Here is a 12,460-nt window from a genome sequence, read left to right on the forward strand (position 1 = left end):
GCTTAGCACACATATACTTGTTGTGAAACTAGCTGTGCAAAGCAGGCTGAGCCTTTTTTTCTAAATGGCTATTGAGAATTTAGTATTCTCATTAGCAATACTGTGCAATCCCTCAGGGAAGGCTTTCAATAGAGGTACAGATAAAAATTTAGCACTTTTAGATATAACTTTCTAACCCTTGGAAGGAAGTCATTATCTTTGTTCCTTGAAAAGGTTCTTCTAGTGACTGTTACTCACGGTTTGTCAACTTTCTTTTTATTTTTCATATTAGTATGACAGTGTCCTACTTAACATTTCATTCCCATCAGGATATAGTTTTTTGCATTATGAAACCATTTATTTATTATCCCATCCACATTTGTCTCAAATCTATTGAAAGCTCCCTTTGGTAAAAATTGAAACTAATGAAATTTTATATTATTTTAGGGATTTAGCATAGTGCTCTGCATATAATATGGGCTCACAATATGATAAATTGAAGGACATTTTGCCATAAAAGGAGCACTATTACTCTGTGTGTTTGTGTGTGTGTGTGTGCACGCACACTCAAGTGTTTGCATGTGGACATTCTACTTTATATCTAATTGGAATGTAAGAAAAGTAAATGAACATGTATTGCTTTATGTGAGATCTAAGACCTTTGTTATGGTAAGTGTCCAAAGAAAGTAAATATCAATAATTTTAACTCAAATATGAATAAATGTCAAAAGCATTAAAACAACTCTTTTCAAAAAGAAATTATTATGAACTAAGCTGGGAATTAAACCATTGCTTATTTACTTCCTATACAGTGACAATAAAGTTTATTTAGCAGGGTAAGTCATGGCATTTTGAACACGGTAAATATTTGTAAATATTTATTAACCGTATTTGTGACTTATATCTTGAGAAATACACATCAGAACCATGGACAAACATCAGACCAAAGAGTCTATCTTTCTGTCCTGTGCCCTGCTTTGTAGTTCTATTTTGAAGATGACATTTAAAACCAAGAGCTTGCAAACAGACAATACTGCTGCAGAACTCAGCATTTTTTCCTCATTCACAAAATAGTTTTTCCTTTTTTAAAATATAGCTTAATATAAATACAGCTTCCACACTACATAAACATGTGTGTTGATCTGTGTTATAATTTAAAAAATGCAATTAACACTTACTGAATGCTACCATTGCAAAGTTCAATAAGCATCATCCATTGACAGTTATCAGTTAATGTATGGATCAATCTTGTTTGGTAGAAATTCATTTACTGAAGAAATGAGCGTGCTGAACAAATTAAAAAGAGACATCATTTGTCTTTAATTTTTCAGCAAGTCTATCATTGATGTTCTATAAATTGTGTCCTGTTACTTAAATTCTTTTACAGAGCATTTGGATTTCAGAATAATAAAGACTTTAAAGTTTTCATTTACTTTTGCAACTGGATCAGCTAAAACGAATAATCCATGCTAATTATTAGTTTGTCAGAGATTAACACAGCTTTAAACACTGAGAAAAATCTGAGAATTCAGGTCTTTAATATTATCTATCAAAAATTAATTATCATAAATAAAAAAAACTAGGTTTCTAACTTCCCAAGTTACTCTTAATTATCAAAGAATAATTATAGTATTATTAATTTTCTCTAATCTCAAAAAACATGCAGCTGGGTAACACTTTTACAGAGACTTAAAAATAATTATAAGGAATGTGGTGTCTTTTACAGATCTGTTTGAGGAAAAAAGATGTCTTCAGGAAGTGTAGGTTTATATAAATAGACTTAAAATGAAAAAAAAATTACTACAAATTGTTTCAGTAAAATATTTAATGGCTTACATAAAATACACAGAAGGAAATTTGGCGAAACATTACATGACATGCACCTCAAAGACATCTTTACAGACACATCACCCAAAGCAGTGATAGTGAAGGCAAAGATAAACAGCTGGGACTACATCAAATTAAAGAGCTTCTGCACAGCAAAAGAGACAATAACCAAAACAAAGAGAAACCCCACCGACTGGGAGAACATTTTTGCACACAACACTAATGATAAAGGACTGATCACAAAAATCTACAAAGAGCTGATGAGACTAAAAAAAAAAAAAAACCAAAGAAAATAATCCAGTCAAAAAATGGGCAAAAGAGCTAAAATGAAACTTCTCCACAGAGGACATGCAAATGGCCAACAGGCATATGAAGTTCAACATCACTTGTAATCAGGGAAATGCAAACCAAAACTACCATGAGATACCATCTTACACCAGTCAGAATGGCACATATTAAAAAAACTAGCAATAACAAACGTTGGCGAGGATGTGGAGAAAAAGGACCTTGCCTGCACTGCTGGTGGGAGTGCGAACTGGTCCAACCACTATGGAAAGCTGTGTGGAGATTCCTCAACCTACTAAAGACAGAGATTCTACATGATCCAGCAATTCCACTCCTAGGTATTTACCCAAATGACACAGAAGCATCAATTCCAAAGAGCACCTGCACCCCTATGTTTATAGCAGCACTATTTATAATAGCTAAGCTTTGGAAACAACCCAAATGCCCAAAAATAGATGACTGGATCAAGAAGATTTGGTACATATACACAATGGACTATTACTCAGCAATCAAAAAAGATAAACTCATGCAATTTGCAGCAAGATGGATGGAGCTAGAAGGGATCATGCTCAGTGCAATAAGCCAGAATTAAAAAGAAAAATACCAGATGGTCTCACTCACAGCAGGAATTTAGAAAACCTAAATAAGAGACCACGAAAAAGACTAATTGCAGTAAAGTAAAACTCAAAATCAATAAGCAACTATAGACCAGAGACACACTACAGTGGAGGATGGGGGGAGGAGAAGAGGGATTAGGGTCAGAAAAAAGGGGTGGGATTACATGGGGAATATAACCAAAATTAAAATGCATACATTATGCAAAAATTAAAAATATAAACATTATATAAAATAAAATAATTTATTAAAAAAAGAGCAGATGGGGGGAGAACACAATAGAGAGTGTTGTTCAGTGGGCTATATTAGAGAACTGTGGGTGCCTTGGGGATAGGTGTGGTGTGAGGATATGCATCCAAATCATATAAAGTGTTACAAACCAATATAAATAAAATAAAAATAGGGGCCTCCCGGGTGGCGCAGCTGGTTGAGCACGGCACTTTGAAGCTGTCCCGAAGCTTCTGCAGTGCTGGTTCAGTCTCTGCCAGCCGTGGAGCAACCCACATAGTGCAGCAGACCTCTCCTGTCTTGCCCGCTGCTCCCCTCAGCAGTGTATTTCAGTCAGTCTGCCTGTTCTGTTCCCCACTCTGTCTCTGGTGGATCCTCTTACCCTCCCACGCATCTGGCCTATACCCCAGTTCTTATATAAATAAATCTCTAAAAAAACAAAAATAAAAATAAGCCAAACAGAAACAAACTCTGAGACTGTAAGAACAAAATAGTGATTATCAAAATGAATGGGGGAGGGGGTGTGTATAAATGATGTAAAAGGGTCATTGTATGGCAATGGATGCAAAGGTGTTTGGTGATATGCATAATGTAGTATAGATATGTATGTGATAGATCTTGACATATGTCTGTGCCGGTCCTGCCTGCAGGCCGACGGGGTTCAGGAACACAGCGGAGGGGCTGGGGATGAAAAGACGCGTGCACTCTCTTGGCTGGAAGCAGGAACCCTCTTCATTCGAGGGGAGGGTCTCTGTCTCTCTCTCTCTCTCTCTCTCTCTCTCTCTCTCTCTCTCAAAGCCTGCGCATGTGCTTTACGTGCGTGGATTTGCAACATCCGGTTACTGATGCATCAGCCTCCGCTTTGGGCGGAAGCGACTCATCCTTGGGCGGAAGCGACTACCACCCCAGGTCCCCCTGCTGGTGTAAGCCTGGTACTGACATGTCTGTACACTTGAAAACTGTATGTTAATTCAATAAAAAATGAGAAAATAAAAAAGATTTAATGGTTTACATTGTTTTATTATTTCAAGTTATAATCAGAAACAAAGGGCTTATTATTCCAAATGTTTTGAAATTTTTAATGTCCATAATACAGATTGTGTATTACATGTGTACTAAAATGTGCAAGAAAACTGGTATTCTTTTTTATTTTTACATGCTACTAGAGAATCTGATTATCAGCTATATTAGTATCTTTTAAGCAATTCTATGAGGGCCTCTAGCAATAATGCTAGGTGAGATACCTGAGAAGTCTAACTGAAATAAAGAAATCACTTATTAAAAAGATATAATGAATTGGGCCTCCCTGGCGGCACAAGGGGTTAAGCGCTGCACTATGAAGCAATCCACAGCCTCTGCAGCATGAGTTTGATTCCAGGCCAGCCAGGAAGCAACACACATGGTACAGCAGACCTCTCCTGTCTCTCCCTCTGCTCCCCTCAGCAGTGTATTTCAGTAGATATGCCTGTTCTGCTCCCCACTCTGTCTGTCTCTAGTGAATCCTCTCACCCCCCCCCCCACACCTCTGGCCTGTACCCCAGCTCTTATATGCATAAATAAATAAATCTTTTAAAAAAAGATACAATGAATGAAAGGATATTCATCTACTGTCCTTCTTATATACATTTAGTCTCTTTCAGTCTTAGAAACATCACAGGATTTCTAGCTTCAAGTTTGTCACATAAGAAGCTTGGAAGTCATTAATACCTTTCTTGTAAACAACAACAAAAAAGTGAACAAACTGAAAATCAACAATTCTTTTTAGCTCTGTCTGAGACTTAAGGTCACAGATGAAGTTGCCGCACCTCCTCCCCAAACTGGAGATAGTCAGGCAGGACACAGAAAGTAATGGTTTGTCAAGCAGAGGGAAAAAAAAAGAGCAGAAACCTCTGCTAGAGCCAGTACCAGGTTAGGAAAATAAACTTGGACAAAATGCTCAGTGTAGGTAAGCTTGAGAGTTAAAATGTCCAATGTGGTTGGTTGGGAGATGGGGGGCGGGTACTAGTCTTCGGGCATCCTCCATACTTTTACCAGTTTAACTTCGGAGAGTTCTCTACCTCATTCTCACAATGACGATAGAAGAAAAATTCCCATGTGCTTCCAAAAAGCAGAGGGGAGAATAATCACTTAGAAATGTTCCCTGAGCATTCTACTCTCCTTAACAAGGTCTGCACTAGGGGAAACTATTTTACCAGAGTAATTGAACTTGGAAGTGGGAAATATCCAGCTTTAGCATTCTGAAACTTCCCTGTCTTACCTCAGTGGAAGGGCCTGAGATGGTCATAATCTAGAGGTAAGGCACAGCCACAATGAAAAACCAAGATCCAATCACAGGACTATTGAAAGCTTCCCCTCCCTCTATACCTTACCAACATCAATGGGGCTCCTTGATAAGAATTGGGGATTAAAACTGAAAGAAGCGTGGGCCTCCCTGGTGGTGCAAGGGGTTAAGACACAACCTATGAAGCTGTCTGCAGCCTCTGCAGCACAAGTTTGATCCCATGGCCGGCCAGGGAGCTAACCACCTGGCACAGCAGACCTCTCCTGACTCACCCGCTTTTCCCCTCAGCAGTGTACTTCAGTCAATCTGCTTGTTCTGCTCCCCACTCCCTCTCTGGTGAATCCTCTCACCCTCCCACACCTCTGGCCTATACACTAGCTCTGGTATAATAATGCATAAATAAATAAATTTTTGGAAAAAAAAAGTAGTCTAAAAAAAAAAGCTGAAAGAAGCAGACATCTCATATCTATTCAAGAAGAAGTCTCTAAGAAAACCCAACATTTAAAGAGGAGACAAAAGCAAAGATATCAGAACAAATATGGCCTTACTCCTAGACTTAGAAGTCTCATGCTAAAGGCATAATCTTAGTTTCTTTTTTCCATGAACATCATGCCCAGCTTTAAATATAAAACAACAAGGCATGCAAAAGCTAGAAAACACAGTTTTAAGACACAGAGAAGTCATCAAAATCAGACTCAGATAAACTTGCAAATATCACTCTGGTAATTTAAAACAAACGTAATTAACATGATGAAATCTCTAATAAACAACTTTAATAATGATAAACAAAATCAAAACACATGTATATATGGTGCTCTTATGGAAACTAAATCATTCCTTCTTTTCAGGAGCTCATAGTCTATTAGAGTATAGAGAGTAATATGTAAATAAGCAAATGTACTAGAATGTGATAACCGATGTAATCTTTAGCTTCTTCTCAACTATCTGTTGCTGGAATGCCATGACTCATCCCCCTGTGAGTTGTCAAGTCTTCTCTATGCCCACTGTTTTCATGTTCACCTAAACTTTACATTCATATTTAATCCTTAATTCTAATGAGAGTCAATTTACTTGTCCTCTAATCCTTTCTATTTTGTTTCTTAAGCCTCTTTCAAATTCTTTCTGTAAATGAGATTCTTCTTAAAATACATAGGATACCAATGAAGTTTGACATTTCACCATGACCATGATTCTTCTTTTTTTTTTTTTTTAACATCCGTTTAATCTCAGCATTAGTTGGGGAAGGGAGAAAAGAAATGTAAAAAACAAATTTCATTGATCATGTGGATTTACCATTCCAGTTTGAAAAACTAAAAATTTATAAATCTAACTTGATCATAATATTATCATTTAAACATTCAAAGTCACTCAGGATTTTGAACATTTTCTTATATTTTAGAAATTATTTTGCTTTTTTTCCAATTAATAACTGACAAGCTATTTTTAAGGGCATATCTTTAGGAATATCTAATTTAAAATGCCTAAATGTTGCTATACCACTGACATGCATAACATTTAAAATTAAATTCTCTTGCAAAAAACTAAATTTCCTCTATCTTTATTCACTCATCTTAGAATATATCTAATATATTAACAAAAGAAGAATCTCCCTATGTTTTTGTAGATTCTTCCCCTGTAGTTATCTCTTACTAGAGTAGATTTTTGTTTTATTTTGGCTTTCAAATATATAAAAATGATAATAAAAATATCTATTTCAAATTAATCAAATACCTTACTAAAATGTATTTTATGTCTAAAATACCTCCCTCTATTTACTAGACCTGTGGTTTTATAAAGTAATATTTTCAGGATTTTTATATTTTTAATATACACTAATATAATTATCCTTCAGATTTCATGTTTTTATCAAGAGATACCACAACTGTTAATTGATTCATATTTCAAATGTGAAAAGACATATACTAGAGGATTAACCATTTAGGAATTTTTATGTTATCTGGTAGAAAATCATTTGCGTTGAATAAAAAAATAATCTATGAACATGTGTTTTTAAATTGTTTGGATTTCCATATATGAAGCTGTATTGACAAGGGGCTATTTTTAAATAAAGGATATAGCTCAGTCTTCTTTCTACTAACTCTTTGAGTAAGTAATCTTGAGTATCATAAAATTACTTTCTTAGTTTCAGATGCCTCTCATATTCAGGTGCCTGAAATTTTTCCCCATAGATCTATACCTCTGAGGTTACTGAAGGAAAATCCTCTCCCCAGGGCAGAGCCAGGATTGGAGTAATGTAGAAGAAAGGAAGATGATAGTTGTATTTTAGCTTAGCCCTATCCCTCTCAGCAAATGAGTCTTGGGCATACCCATCAAAATGGAAAATTACCTGACTTAAGTCTAGGTTTTCTCAAATTCTTTCATTTTGATAACAGTCTTGACCATTTTTGAGTTCAATTCCTTAACCACCTACAGTGCATCCTCCTTAAATACTGGCCTTTCCTTTCTGAGCTTCCAGTTCTGAAGTCTCTAGCTACATTCACACTTAAGTATCTCTTTCAGGCACTGGTCAGGCCTCCCCTTCCTTTGAAATCTGATTCCTTAAACTTGTTCTGGATCTCCTCACTGCATACCTTTTCTAATTACATAGCCTTAATCTCTATAAGACTGGTCTATCTATTTTAAATGATATTTATAAATACACATTCAAAAATTCATGACAGAAGAGTCTTGCCAATCGTTCCCTTATAATATTCATATGCTGTGGTTAACCACAAGGGGACTGTGGTCAAATGTTGTCTTTTAATAGAGACATTTCTACGAAGGTAAGTCTGTCTACTCTAGTGTTAATGGAGTTCTCACCAGTCTGAATTTGCCAAGGAAGCAGATTTGTTCTCCTTGAACACACAACATTCTGAATCCAATCCTGCATGGAGTGCTGTGTCCTTTGGCAAGATAGAGGGAGGTGTTGCCAAGACACTGACAATATTAAGTAATTGCTCTACTGGCATCCTCCTTCCAAATGCATTAAAACATTAAAGGACAATACATTAAGTCACTTGCACCTTGGTGTAGATCAATTTAGCAGAATGCTTTTCTACTGGAAGGAGAAGCTGAGGGTGCATGTGATGGATGGACAAAAAGAGAAGGGAGAATGCTGAGAAGTATAGCATGTGCAGACAGAGAAGGAAAGTAGCAATAAGATTAATTTCTTTGGTCTTATTTTTGACATATAATATTCTATTATTTACTGTATTGCAAAGACAATGAAAAATATCATAACAAAAACCAACAATAAACTTTACCCCAAATCCAAGTGGGCATAAACATGTTGAAAAAAAGCCAGATTCCATTTCTGTGCATATTCTATGAATAGGTGAGTTGGAAATGCACCAGGTTCCTCCTCACAGTGAGGTATTGGTCATCCTGGTAAACACAATTACAAAGCAGATATTTATTGGGAAAAAATAGTCATAATAATACTTTCTAGATATGCTTATATGAATAGACACATATATGGATATATGTATATCTTCTTACTATTGGCTATAGTTGTGCTAGGTATTTTTTTTTTTTAAAGATTTATTTATTTATACTAGCACTGGGTACAGTCAGAAGCGCGTGAGGGTGAGAGAGAGAATTCACCAGAGCCAGAGCGGGGAGCAGAGCAGGCAGAAGGACCCAAGTACACTGCTGAGGGGAGCAGCGGGCGGCAGGAGAGGTCTGCGCGCCATGCGGGACCCTCCTCTGGTGGCCAAGGAGCAGCCGGGGATCAAACCGGCACCGCAGAGGCTGCGGGCAGCTTCGCAACCCAGAGCTCAACCGCTGCGCCTCCGGGGAGGCCCATGTGTGCTAGGTATTTTATATAAATTATCTCAGTTTATCTTCATAATCATTCTATCAGGCAGCTAATATTATTATTTCTGTTTAGTAGATGAATTAAACTTAAAGAAAGATAAGCAATTTGTCCTAATATCACAATTCAGTAGAAAAGGAAGCAAGTATGTCTTTTTAATTTAATTTATTTTAATTTTATTTTTACCATACACCAAGAACTAACCATATTCCACCACTACAAACAATTATGCCTCCCCCTCTTCCTGTTATTTTCCCTCTTTCCCTCCTCCATCCCCTCTCCCCTTGGTGCCTAGGTTCTGCAGTCAGCTATCAAGGTCAGTTTTTCACATGCCTTTATCTGACTATTAAATTAGTTACTTTATATTCCACATCTGGTATTTATCTTTCTCCTTCTGACTTGTTTCACTTAGAAGCAAGTATGTGTTAAATAAAGTTTGAGCTTGTATCTATGGTGCCATTTTATATTACACATCCAAATGTCTGTATATATTTCATATAGTAATAGATACAGAGAAGACAATAAACACACCCCATATTTCCAAAATGAGTCTTAAATTCAAAGGAAAGCAACTACTACAGATATCTACATACACAAAGCTTTATAGTACTACCTGTAGTATTTAAAATTTTTTCAAAATTTTATTGAGTTGTAAATCACATATAAGATTATACTAGCTTCAGATATATAATGATTCAATATTTGCATATATTGCAAATCATCACAGCAAGTTTAGTTAACAAATACTATTGTACAAACTTTTTATGTATGATGAGGACTTTAGGATATACTCTTCCAGTAACGTTGTTGTGAATTATGATTCAAGTATGAACATCATATTCCATTACATCCCCGTAATTTATTTCACAAATAGAAGTTTGCACATTTTGACCATCATGCCTTTTGCTTACAACTCACCCCTTCCTTCTGTTCAGTTCTTTGCATCTATAAGTTTGGTTTATTTTGGGGAGTTTCCTTAGATTACACATATAAATGATATTATACAGTATTTGTCTTTCTCTTTATGATTTATTTCACTTAGCATATTACTCTCACAGTCCAACGGTGCTTTTACAAATGACAATAGTTGACTCTTTTTTACAGATGAATGATATTCCAATATATCTATTTACAGCTATAGTTAGGGAGATACTTACTAGATAACATTTCTTTTTATCCATTCATTCTTTAGTAGACACTTATATTGTTTCCTTATTTTGGTTTTTGTGGAAGATGCTATATTTTACATAGGGGTGCAGATTTTTTTGAGTTAGCTACTTTGTTTCTTTTGGTAAATACCCATTAGTGGAATTGCTGGATCATGATAACTCAGTTTTTGGGGAAACTCTGTACTGCTTTCTATAGTGGTTGCATCAATTTACATTTCCACCAGCAATGCACAAAGTTTCTCTTTTTCTTCACCACCTCAGTAACACTTTTCATTTCTTCTGTTTTTGATAATATCCATTCTAATAGGTATGAGATGATCACTCATTGTGGTTTTGATTTGCATTTCCCTGATGATTAGTGACATTGGACATATTCACATGTACCTGTTGGTCATCTGAATATTTTGAGAAAAATGTCTATTCACATCATCTGCCTTTTAAAATTAGATTATGTTTTGTTGTTGAGTTGTTTGAATTCTTTATATATTTTAAATATTAACCACCTATCAGATAATGAAAATATTTTCTTCCATTAAATAGTTTGCCTTTTCATTGATTATTTTCTTTGCTGTACAGAAGCTGTTTAGTTTCACACAGTCCTACTTGTTTATTTTTGCTTTTGTTGCCTTGATTCTACAGTCAGATCCAAAAATTCTTCACTAAGACTAAATCTAAATGTACTATTTTAAGTATAGACAATAGGTCTTCACAGGCAATCATCTCAACTTACAAACTACCTATAAAAATTTTTAATTGTTACTTTCAAAGTTTATTTTTTTTTCTGAATTATCTCATGACATTCTTGGAGCCATGGCTATGAAGTAATGCAGTCTTATTCTTCTTTCCACTTAGCAATAGATCCTCACTGTTCTTCCATGAAAAATTATAGAATGGCAATTAAATATTCTGGGGTGTTTATAAATGATATATTACACTACAATAAGAGAAACAAGGTCCAATTTTAAAAGATTTGGCAGAATCCAGATCAACCTTAGTCAGAGCTGACAGAAAACTGAAATTTACCAAATACTTGTATAAGACTCTTTCCATTTGTAATGATCCTTCCTGTACTAAGCTAATATTGTAGGTCTTTCTACTATGGAGGGTATAAAAGGAGATGGAGAAAAAAAGATTTGTTGCAGGGTTTGTAACTAGCTACTATGACCAATCTTTCATTTGGTTGAAACTCACAAACATATTTTTGAACATAAAAGTATATTCCATAAAAAAAACTTATATTTTGAAAATTGTTCTTATAAAAGTCAAAGACATACTAAGTTAATAATAGTCCTTAGAGATGCATACATATACAATAAAATTCTAAGGAACACTAAGGGAATGTTGTATATAAAATTCAGAATAGTTACTGCACAGTGGAGGGATATTACTGTGCTCAGGGAGGGATTAAGGGGAAGTTAAAATTATTGCTAATATTCTATCCTTGAGCGAGTGGGCCTGGAGTTAAACGAAACTGATTATCAAGGCCTTTGGGTCAAGAATAACCAACTTGGATAGAAAATAAGTTAGTAAGGTTCAGCACAGGAAACAGAAACTACTCTAGTTATTTAAGTAAAAAGACTTTAATGACAGGAATAAAATGTTTACAAAATTATTAGAAAGAAAGACTGAGTAACTCCAAGAACTACAGATATGACTCTCTGGAGATACCACCTTAGCCACAATCAGGAAGGTGAAAAACATTAGAATCATTGAGTTAAAAAAACCTATGGCACTAACTAAAGTGAACTGGATTATCTGGGAACTACCACCATCACCTCCACAGCTAAATCTACCTACCCCAAAGTTCATGACTGCCCAGGGGATTGCAGAGTCTGGCCTCCATTCCTACCAGTACTTTTTATTTAAAATATACCATGTCAGTGACTTGATAGTGAAATCTGTTGTAGAAAATTCCACACCGCCATGTCCTTTTTCTCCAATGAAATTGCTTAGACATTCAGAAATGACCTCCTCCAAACCCAGCACACAGTATCTGTGTTCGTTACTCTGCATTTTTTTCCCCCTAACAATAATGAAACATTTTTGCTTTAAAGTGAATAATGATACTTGAAAACAAAATGTTTATCTGCAATTTATATCATCACCTACACAAACACTATTCCACCCACCCTGAGTATAAAAGATATGTTGGCACAGACAGAGCAGACCCCAGGGACTGAGAATAACTCTGGGTAAAGCATTCACAGTTGCCATATAGTGATTGTTCCTTCCACTTTCAGTTTGCTCATAATGGTATAACTG

The sequence above is a fragment of the Talpa occidentalis genome, unplaced genomic scaffold, assembly GCF_014898055.3.
Source record: "Talpa occidentalis isolate TD23 unplaced genomic scaffold, MPIMG_talOcc4v2.1 talOcc4.2, whole genome shotgun sequence".
Classification (NCBI taxonomy): Eukaryota; Metazoa; Chordata; class Mammalia; order Eulipotyphla; family Talpidae; genus Talpa; species Talpa occidentalis.